This window comes from Arachis ipaensis, chromosome B02 (assembly GCF_000816755.2).
Source record: "Arachis ipaensis cultivar K30076 chromosome B02, Araip1.1, whole genome shotgun sequence".
NCBI classification, from domain to species: Eukaryota; Viridiplantae; Streptophyta; class Magnoliopsida; order Fabales; family Fabaceae; genus Arachis; species Arachis ipaensis.
Genome location: NC_029786.2, coordinates 16,204,554 through 16,212,671, shown reverse-complemented (window position 1 = coordinate 16,212,671; position 8,118 = coordinate 16,204,554).

Here is an 8,118-nt window from a genome sequence, read left to right as displayed (position 1 = left end):
TGAACGGTTCCTCTTTCAGAAAAGATTTCCGACTTTACTTTTATTGTAAACCGTTGTTTTTGAAAAGAGGCATAAGACGGTTATTAATCACTGGTACAGTTTATCTTCATGTATCCTATTACAGTAATTCCCAAAAAACCCTCTACTAAGAACCCTTTCGAGGATGATGTTCTCACCCCCCCTACATTTTTCTCCTTTCAGGATATGGGCGCAGAAGTCACGAAGAGTTTATTTATTTGTTATTGAAATGCTCTGTATTGTGTTAGATTATTATTTTTGTACCCTCGCCTTTATCTTGATATATTCTGTAAGAGGGATAGGAATTGTATTGGGTAATGTTTGTAATATTATTTATATATATGTATGTTTATATGTATGGGTGTACTCTTTATGAGTTTTGTAAGTTGTGTGGTATCTATGGATGTATATTATCGAACAAAAGTAATTTTGGGAGCGGTATGGCGGTTTAAAGTTTTAAACAGGCTCATATTTTGGTATTAAATAGTATAAGTGTCGTCGTAATGTCCGAGCTATCAAAGATGCGCAGCCGGAAGCGTGAGCTTTGGTAGTTAGGGTGTTACACATGACACTCATCACCATTCTCAACCTATGAACTTGTGACTGACAACCACCTCCGTTCTACCTTCGATTGAATGAGTATCTCTTGGATTCCTTATCAGAATCTTCGTGGTATAAGCTAGAATCCATTGGCAGCATTCTTGAGAATCCGGAAAGTCTAAACCTTGTCTGTGGTATTCCGAGTAGGATTCAAGGATTGAATGACTGTGACGAGCTTCAAACTCACAAGGGTTGGGTGTAGTGACAGACACAAAAGGATCAATGGATCCTATTCCAGCATGAGTGAGAATCGACAGATGATTAGCCGTGCGGTGACAGCGCACCTGTCCATTTTCACTGAGAGGACGGATGGTAGCCATTGACAACGGTGATCCACCAACACACAACTTGCCATAGGAGGAACCTTGTGTGCGTGAAGAAGAAGACAGGGAGAAAGCAGAGATTCAGAAGACAAAGCATCTCCAAAACTCCAACATATTCTCCATTACTACATAACAAGTATTTAATTCATGCTCTTTTATTTTTCGCAATCCAAACTGATAATTATAATTGATATCCTGACTAAGAATTATAAGATAACCATAGATTGCTTCAAGCCAACAATCTCCGTGGGATTCGACCCTTACTCACGTAAGGTATTACTTGGACGACCCATTGCACTTGCTGGTTAGTGGTACGAGTTGTGAAAAGTGTGAGTTATAATTCGTGCACCAGCCTCCGTCACTGATCAGGGTCCGTGGGACACCATACCTGCTGAAGATGCACTTCTGCAGGAATTTCAACACCAGTCGGGTGACATTAGTGGGAGAAGCGATTGCCTTAACCCACTTAGACATGTAGTCCACTGCCACTAGGATGTAGGTGTTTGAATATGAGGGTGGAAAGGGTCCCATGAAGTTTATTCCCCATACATCAAACAGCTCAATTTCCAGAATTTCTTGTTGTGGCATTTCGTGATTATGAGGGAGATTTCCAACCCGTTAGCATTTGTCACATTTACAGACAAACTCTCGGGAGTCCTTGAAGAGTGTTGGCCAGAAAAATCCGCACTGAAGGACCTTGGTAGCTGTTCGCTCTCCTCTAAAATGTCCTCCATATTCAAAGCCATGATAATGCCACAGAATCTGCTGGATTTTTTCCTCGGAGACACAACATCAGATTATACCATCCGAGCATCTCTTAAAGAGGTAGGGTTCATCCCACAAGTAGTATTTAGCATCATGCAGGAGTTTGCGCACTTGCTATCTGCTATACTCTTTCGGAATGAACTTCATGACTTTATAGTTTGCAATGTCTGCAAACCATGGTACTTTTTGGATTGTAAAAAGCTGCTCATCAGGGAAAGTCTCGAACATCTCAGTGATGGGCGTGGCTGTTCCTGCGTTAAGCTCAATTCGGGATAAGTGATCTGCCACTTAGTTCTCTGATCCATTTCTGTTCCTGATCTCAATGTCGAATTCCTGGAGAAGCAGTACCCATCTGATTAACCTGGGTTTAGAGTCCTGCTTGGTCAAGAGGTACTTGAGAGCCGCATGGTCAGTAAAAACAATGACCTTTGAACCAATTAAATAAGATCTGAACTTATCCATTGTATAGACAACTGCTAGCAATTCCTTTTCAGTGGTGGTATAGTTCCTTTGAGTGTCATTTAAAACGCGACTAGCATAATAAATGACGTGCAGAAGCTTATCATGTCACTGCCCCAGAACTGTGCCTATGGCGTAGTCACTGGCATCGCACATCAGCTCAAATGTTAGGGCCCAGTTAGGTGCAGAAATGACAGGTGCAGTGACCGGCTTGGCTTTTAAAGTTTTAAAGGCAAGCAGATAGTCCTCATAAAAAACAAAAGGTGTCACTGCAACTAGAAGGTTGCATAGGGGTTTTGCAATTTTGGAGAAATCCTTGATAAACCTCCTGTAGAACCCTGCATGGCGTAAGAAACTTCTGATTGCCTTAACAATAGTAGGCGGTGGTAATTTTTCAATCACTTCCACCTTAGCTTGGTCAACCTCTATTCCCTTGTTCGAGATTCTATGCCCAAGAACAATCCCTTCAATAATCATAAAATGACATTTCTCCCAGTTTAGAACTAGGTTTGTTTCTCGGCAGCGCTTCAGCACTAGAGCTAGATGGTTAAGGCAAGAGTCAAAGGAATCACCAAAAACAGAAAAGTCATCCATGAATACCTCAAAGAATTTTTCTACCATATCGGAGAAATGGAGAGCATGCACCTTTGGAAAGTTGCTGGTGCATTGCAGAGGCCAAATGGCATCCTCCTATAAGCGAACACTCCATATGGGCATGTGAATGCTATCTTTTCTTGATCGTAAGGATCTACTGTGATTTGATTGTAGCCCGAGTAGCCATCCAAGAAGTAGTAGAATGCATGGCCAGCTAGCCTTTCCAGCATCCGGTCAATAAAAGGTAATGGAAAGTGATTCTTTCGTGTGGTGTTGTTGAGTCTCCTATAATCGATGCACATACGCCACCCTGTGATAGTTCGTGTGGGGATCAGCTCATTTCTTTCATTGTGGATCACTGTCATCCCTCCCTTCTTGGGGACTACCTGTACAGGGCTCACCCAAGGGCTATCAGAAATGGGATATATGATCCCAGTCTCCCACAGCTTTGTAACCTCTTTTTGGACAACTTCCTTCTTGGCTGGATTCAGTCTCCTCTGTGGTTGTACCACAGGTTTAGCATCATCTTCCAGTCTGATTTTGTGCATACATCGAGTTGGACTAATTCCTTTCAGGTCACTTATACTCCATCCGATTGCTGTCTTGTGGTCCTTGAGCACTTGAACCAGCGCCTCTTCTTCCTGCTGCTCTAGGGCAGAGCTTATGATAACTGGATATGTGTCACCCTCTCCTAAGAATACGTATTTCAAGGATGGTGGCAGAGGCTTGAGTTCCAGTTGAGGGGCCCCATCTTCTACCTTAGGGATGGTCAGCGTCTCCTTCTATTCTTCTGGTGCATGCACGTTAGGCATGGCATCTTCAAGAATTTTGTCCAGCTCTTCCTCAAGCCTTTCCATCTCACGTACCTCTTCAACCAGGGGTTCTATGACATCAATCTTTATGCATTCCTCTTAGGGGGGGTGAGGATGTTGGATGGCCTTGACAGCATTGAATGTGAACTCATCCTTATTGACTCTTAGTGTTACTTCCTCCTTTCGAACGTCAATGATGGCCCCCTGGTGGTCAGAAAAGGTCTACCTAGAATAATAGAGACATTCCTATTCTCTTCCATATTTAGGATCACAAAATCTATGAGAAGTGTAAAGGGTCCAACCTTGACAATCATATCCTCGACTACCCCTTCTGGGATTTTGACGGAGCCATCAACAAGTTGGAGACAGATGCGGGTAGGCTCGGGTTCTTGGATTCTGAGCCTCTTCATTAATGATGATGGCATGAGGTTGATGTTTGCTCCAAGATCACATAGGGCATTCCTTATGCAAGTTTCTCCAAGGGTGCATGATGAGCGGACATTTTATACACTTTTTGGCATTATTTTCATAGAGTTTTAGTTATGTTTTGTTAAGTTTTGTTAAGTTTCAGTAGGTTTTTGTGCACAAATCACTTTTTGGATGCTACTTTGAGTTTTTTTGTTTTTCCTATGTTTTCAGGTGATTTTTGGGTGATTCTGGCAAGTTTTGAAAAAGCCTGATTCAGAGACAGAGAAAGGACTACAGATGCTGTTAGATTCTGACCTCTGTGAATTCGAACGAGGATATCTGGAGTTAAAGAGGTCCAAATGATGCGCTATAAATGGCGTTGGAAAGCTAACATTCAGGACTTTCTAGAAATGTATAATAGTCCATACTTATCTTTGGAAATGATGACCCAAAACGGGCGTTAAACGCCCATTTGACCCCCTGCCCAGTGTTTCAACGCCCCAAAGGGAGCAAGCTGGCGTTTAGATGCCCAAAAGAGAGCAAGTCTGGCGTTCAACACTCCAAGAAGAGTCCCAGCACGTGGAGTCACCCCAAACTCAGCCCAAACACTCACCAAGTGGGCCCAAGAAGTGGATTTTTGCACCTCTAAGTCTAGTCTGTCTTAATTCTGTAATCTATAATTATTAGATTAGTATTTAAAAGAGAATATCACCCATGTTAGGATCTTCTTCCATACTATTTTTGAATACATTACTATTTTCTGTAAGCTATGAGCAACTAAACCTCCTAAGTTAGGGTTAGGAGCTCTACTGATTCTCATAGATTAATAATATTACTGTTTCTATTTTAATATATCTAATTCTATTCTCTTATGCGTTCTCGTTCTTCAATCTTAATGAATTGAGGGTGAACTGTGACATTCATCCTAGTTTTACACGGGTTCTGTGCGAGTCCAAACCCGGATAGCATTGAACTAAAGCTAGAGAATGTATTGCGGATTCCAAGAGCATACCTGGACAACTTTGGATATGTGACATGAAATCCCGTTGACCGTGGGTTACTGAGGTCTTTGTGGTGCTAAGGCTAGAGTAAGAGAAGCAGCACTTTCTGATCCAAAAGATCTGACCTTGTCTATGGCGTTTTGAGTAGGATCGCAAAGAGGAGTGGATTCCTTAGAGCTTCATCTTCAGCTATAGTGAGAAGCCATGAGTGATGAGAGGACATGAGTTGCTCAGATATGGTGGACTGCTGTGGTTAGAAGAGATTAACTTGATGAGAGGACATGAGTTAGTCACTTATGGCTGCTATAGAATGAATAATTCGTTATTGAAGTAGACAGTAAGAAAAGTTAATCCAGAAGGAAATAGCATCTCCGAAGCCTTAACTTAATTTTTATCATTGTTTCCACATCAATATGGTATTTCGTTCTTTACTATTTCGTTTATGCTTTCAAACAAACAATCATCCTTTCTAATCGCCTAACTAAGATTTACAAGATAGCCATTGCTTGCTCAATCCGACAATCTCCGTGGGATTCGACCCTCACTCACCTGAGGTATTACTTGGACGACCCAGTACACTTGCCGGTTCAGTTGTGCGGAGTTCAATTTTGCGCACCAGTGCAGGGTATCACAAAACTCCCAAGATCCTTTAGTTTATCTGGCAAGTTTCTCTGGATAACTGCACTACATTTCTCAGTGATAAAAACTGTCCCTGCCTCCCTCCAATTCTTTTTGTGGCTCATTATGTCCTTCACGAACTTGGCATAGGAGGGTATCTGCTCAAGGGCTTCAGCAAATGGGATTTTGATCTCGAGCGTTTTTAGGATATCCCGAAATTTGGCGAATTGCTCATCCTTCTCTATCTTGTAGAGTTTTTGAGGATATGGCAGCCTGGCTTTGTATTCAGGTGCCCTGAGTGGTGCAGAATGATGATTCATAGTGGCTGAGGAAGGGTTGTCATCCTACCTTGGTGACACATTTCCTGAACTGGCATGTGTATGGTCTCCCCTATTTGGGCATTGAACGCCACTGTTGGTTCTTTCTTGGCATTGAACGCCGGTCTTGCCCCCTTCTGGGCGTTGGATGCCACTGCTAGTCCCTTTCTGGCGTTCAGCGCCCCTGTTGGTGCCTTGAGTTGCTGCTTGTTCATCTTTTGCTAGTTCCTCTTCTTCCTGCTTTCTACTGTTCTGGGGTTGGTTGCTCAGGGTCCTTCCACTCCTTAATTGGATAGTTTGACACTCTTCTCTTATCTGTTTAGATATTTGCTGTTTAACCTGGTTCAATTATGCTTCCATATTCTGGTTGGAGGCTCGGGTTTCCTGCATTAAGATCCGGTTAATTAATGGCTAATTAACCCATAAATGAGAATTTATTCTAGAAAGCCAAAAATGTTATTTTTATGGCTAAATGTGATAGAGGAAATTGAGACGAGAATTTCGGACATACTTTGACGGGACATAACTTGGACTACGGATCTCTGATTTGTGCCAAATCTGTTTAGAAATGAAATTGGATCCGAGATGTCCATGCCGTTTGAAGAACGAGTGAAAAACGATTTAAAATGAGGAAGTTATGTCCGTCGGAAGATTGGGGTTTGAATCTGTAAATTCTGCAGCTTTTAACTTAGAAAATTTTTAGCAGAATGACCCCTCGCGCATAGACGCACTTGGTGCGTACGCGTGGACCTGTTTTCATCCCAAAGTTAATTTTTGAGTTTTAAAAGCCAAATTTCATACTTCTAAGCCTCCGATCTTATCCTTTTTTTCTACAAGGCTCCTAGTTATAATCAATCATTCATACTACTATACGTACTAAATTTTTGTTTTAGAGGTCGTAATACCTTGCCATCTCTGAATTATGACTTAAGCATAAGTCTCTGTATGGTAGGGTGTTACATTATGGTAGGCGCATAAAACAAAACAATAAAGAAAGCAATAAAGAACTGGTATAGAAACAGTAATGAGAAATCAGCTAAGGCTTTGAAGATGCTTCATCTTTCCGGATTAATACTTCTTACCGACTACTTTAACAATGAATGATTCATTCTATGGTAAAGCTATAAGTGATTAACGCCATGGATCATGGTCAATTAATCTCTTCTAATCCATATCAAACGCCATGGATCGTGGTCATTCAATATGAACGAGGGTGATGCTCACGCAATTCATTCTCACTTGATCCTACTCAAAATTTCACAGACAAGGTAAGATCTTTCGGATTGGAGGATGAAGCTCAATCTTCTAGCCTTAGCGCCACAGAAACCTCATTACCAATGACTAATGAGATTATATGTCACTTATCCCAATTAGCCCAGATAAATTATTGGTCTAGGTGATGCATTCTCACGCTTATAGCTCAATACTATCCGGGTCAGGACTCGTAGAGAACTCGTGTAGAATAAGGGGTCATACTCTCGTTCCACCCCAGATTCATTAGATGAAGAACGACAATGCATCCTAGAATAGAATCAAACATATATTAAAATAGAGAAGTAATCATATTAATCCATAGGAATAAGTAGAGCTCCTAATCTTAACCTAGGAGGTTTAGTTGCTCAAAATTTACAGAAAAAATGGAGAAGATCTGTCTAATGCCGTCAGAACTCCCTTAATCCTAAGTGATCTCCTCTTTAAATAGTAAATACTAACCTTAAGAAATGTTAAATTTAAATTAAAAAATACAAAGATAAGACTGCATAAGCTTAAGGAGTGCTAAAATCCACTTTGGGCCCACTTTGGTTGAGTGATTTGTCTAAGCCTGGCGTTCAACTTGGAGAATGGGCGTTGAACGCCAGCTAGGGGGTGAACATGCTGCTCCCTTGGTCCCTTGGTGGCGTTGAACGCCAGCTTTGGGCGTTCAATGCTGGGCTTGTTCCCTTTGGGGCGTTGAACTCTAGATGTGGACGTTCAATGCCAGTTATGGGCAGTGATCTAGAAGATAAGTATAGACTATACATATTTCTGGAAATCTCTAAAAGTTAGCTTTCCAAATCCATTGAGAACATGTCATTTGGACCTCTGTAGCTCAAGATATGCTCGTTGGAATGCACGGAGGTCAGGATCTGATAGCATCTACTATCCTTTCTTCGTCTTTGATCAAGATCTTGCCAAAATTACTCAAAAATCACCTAAAATCATA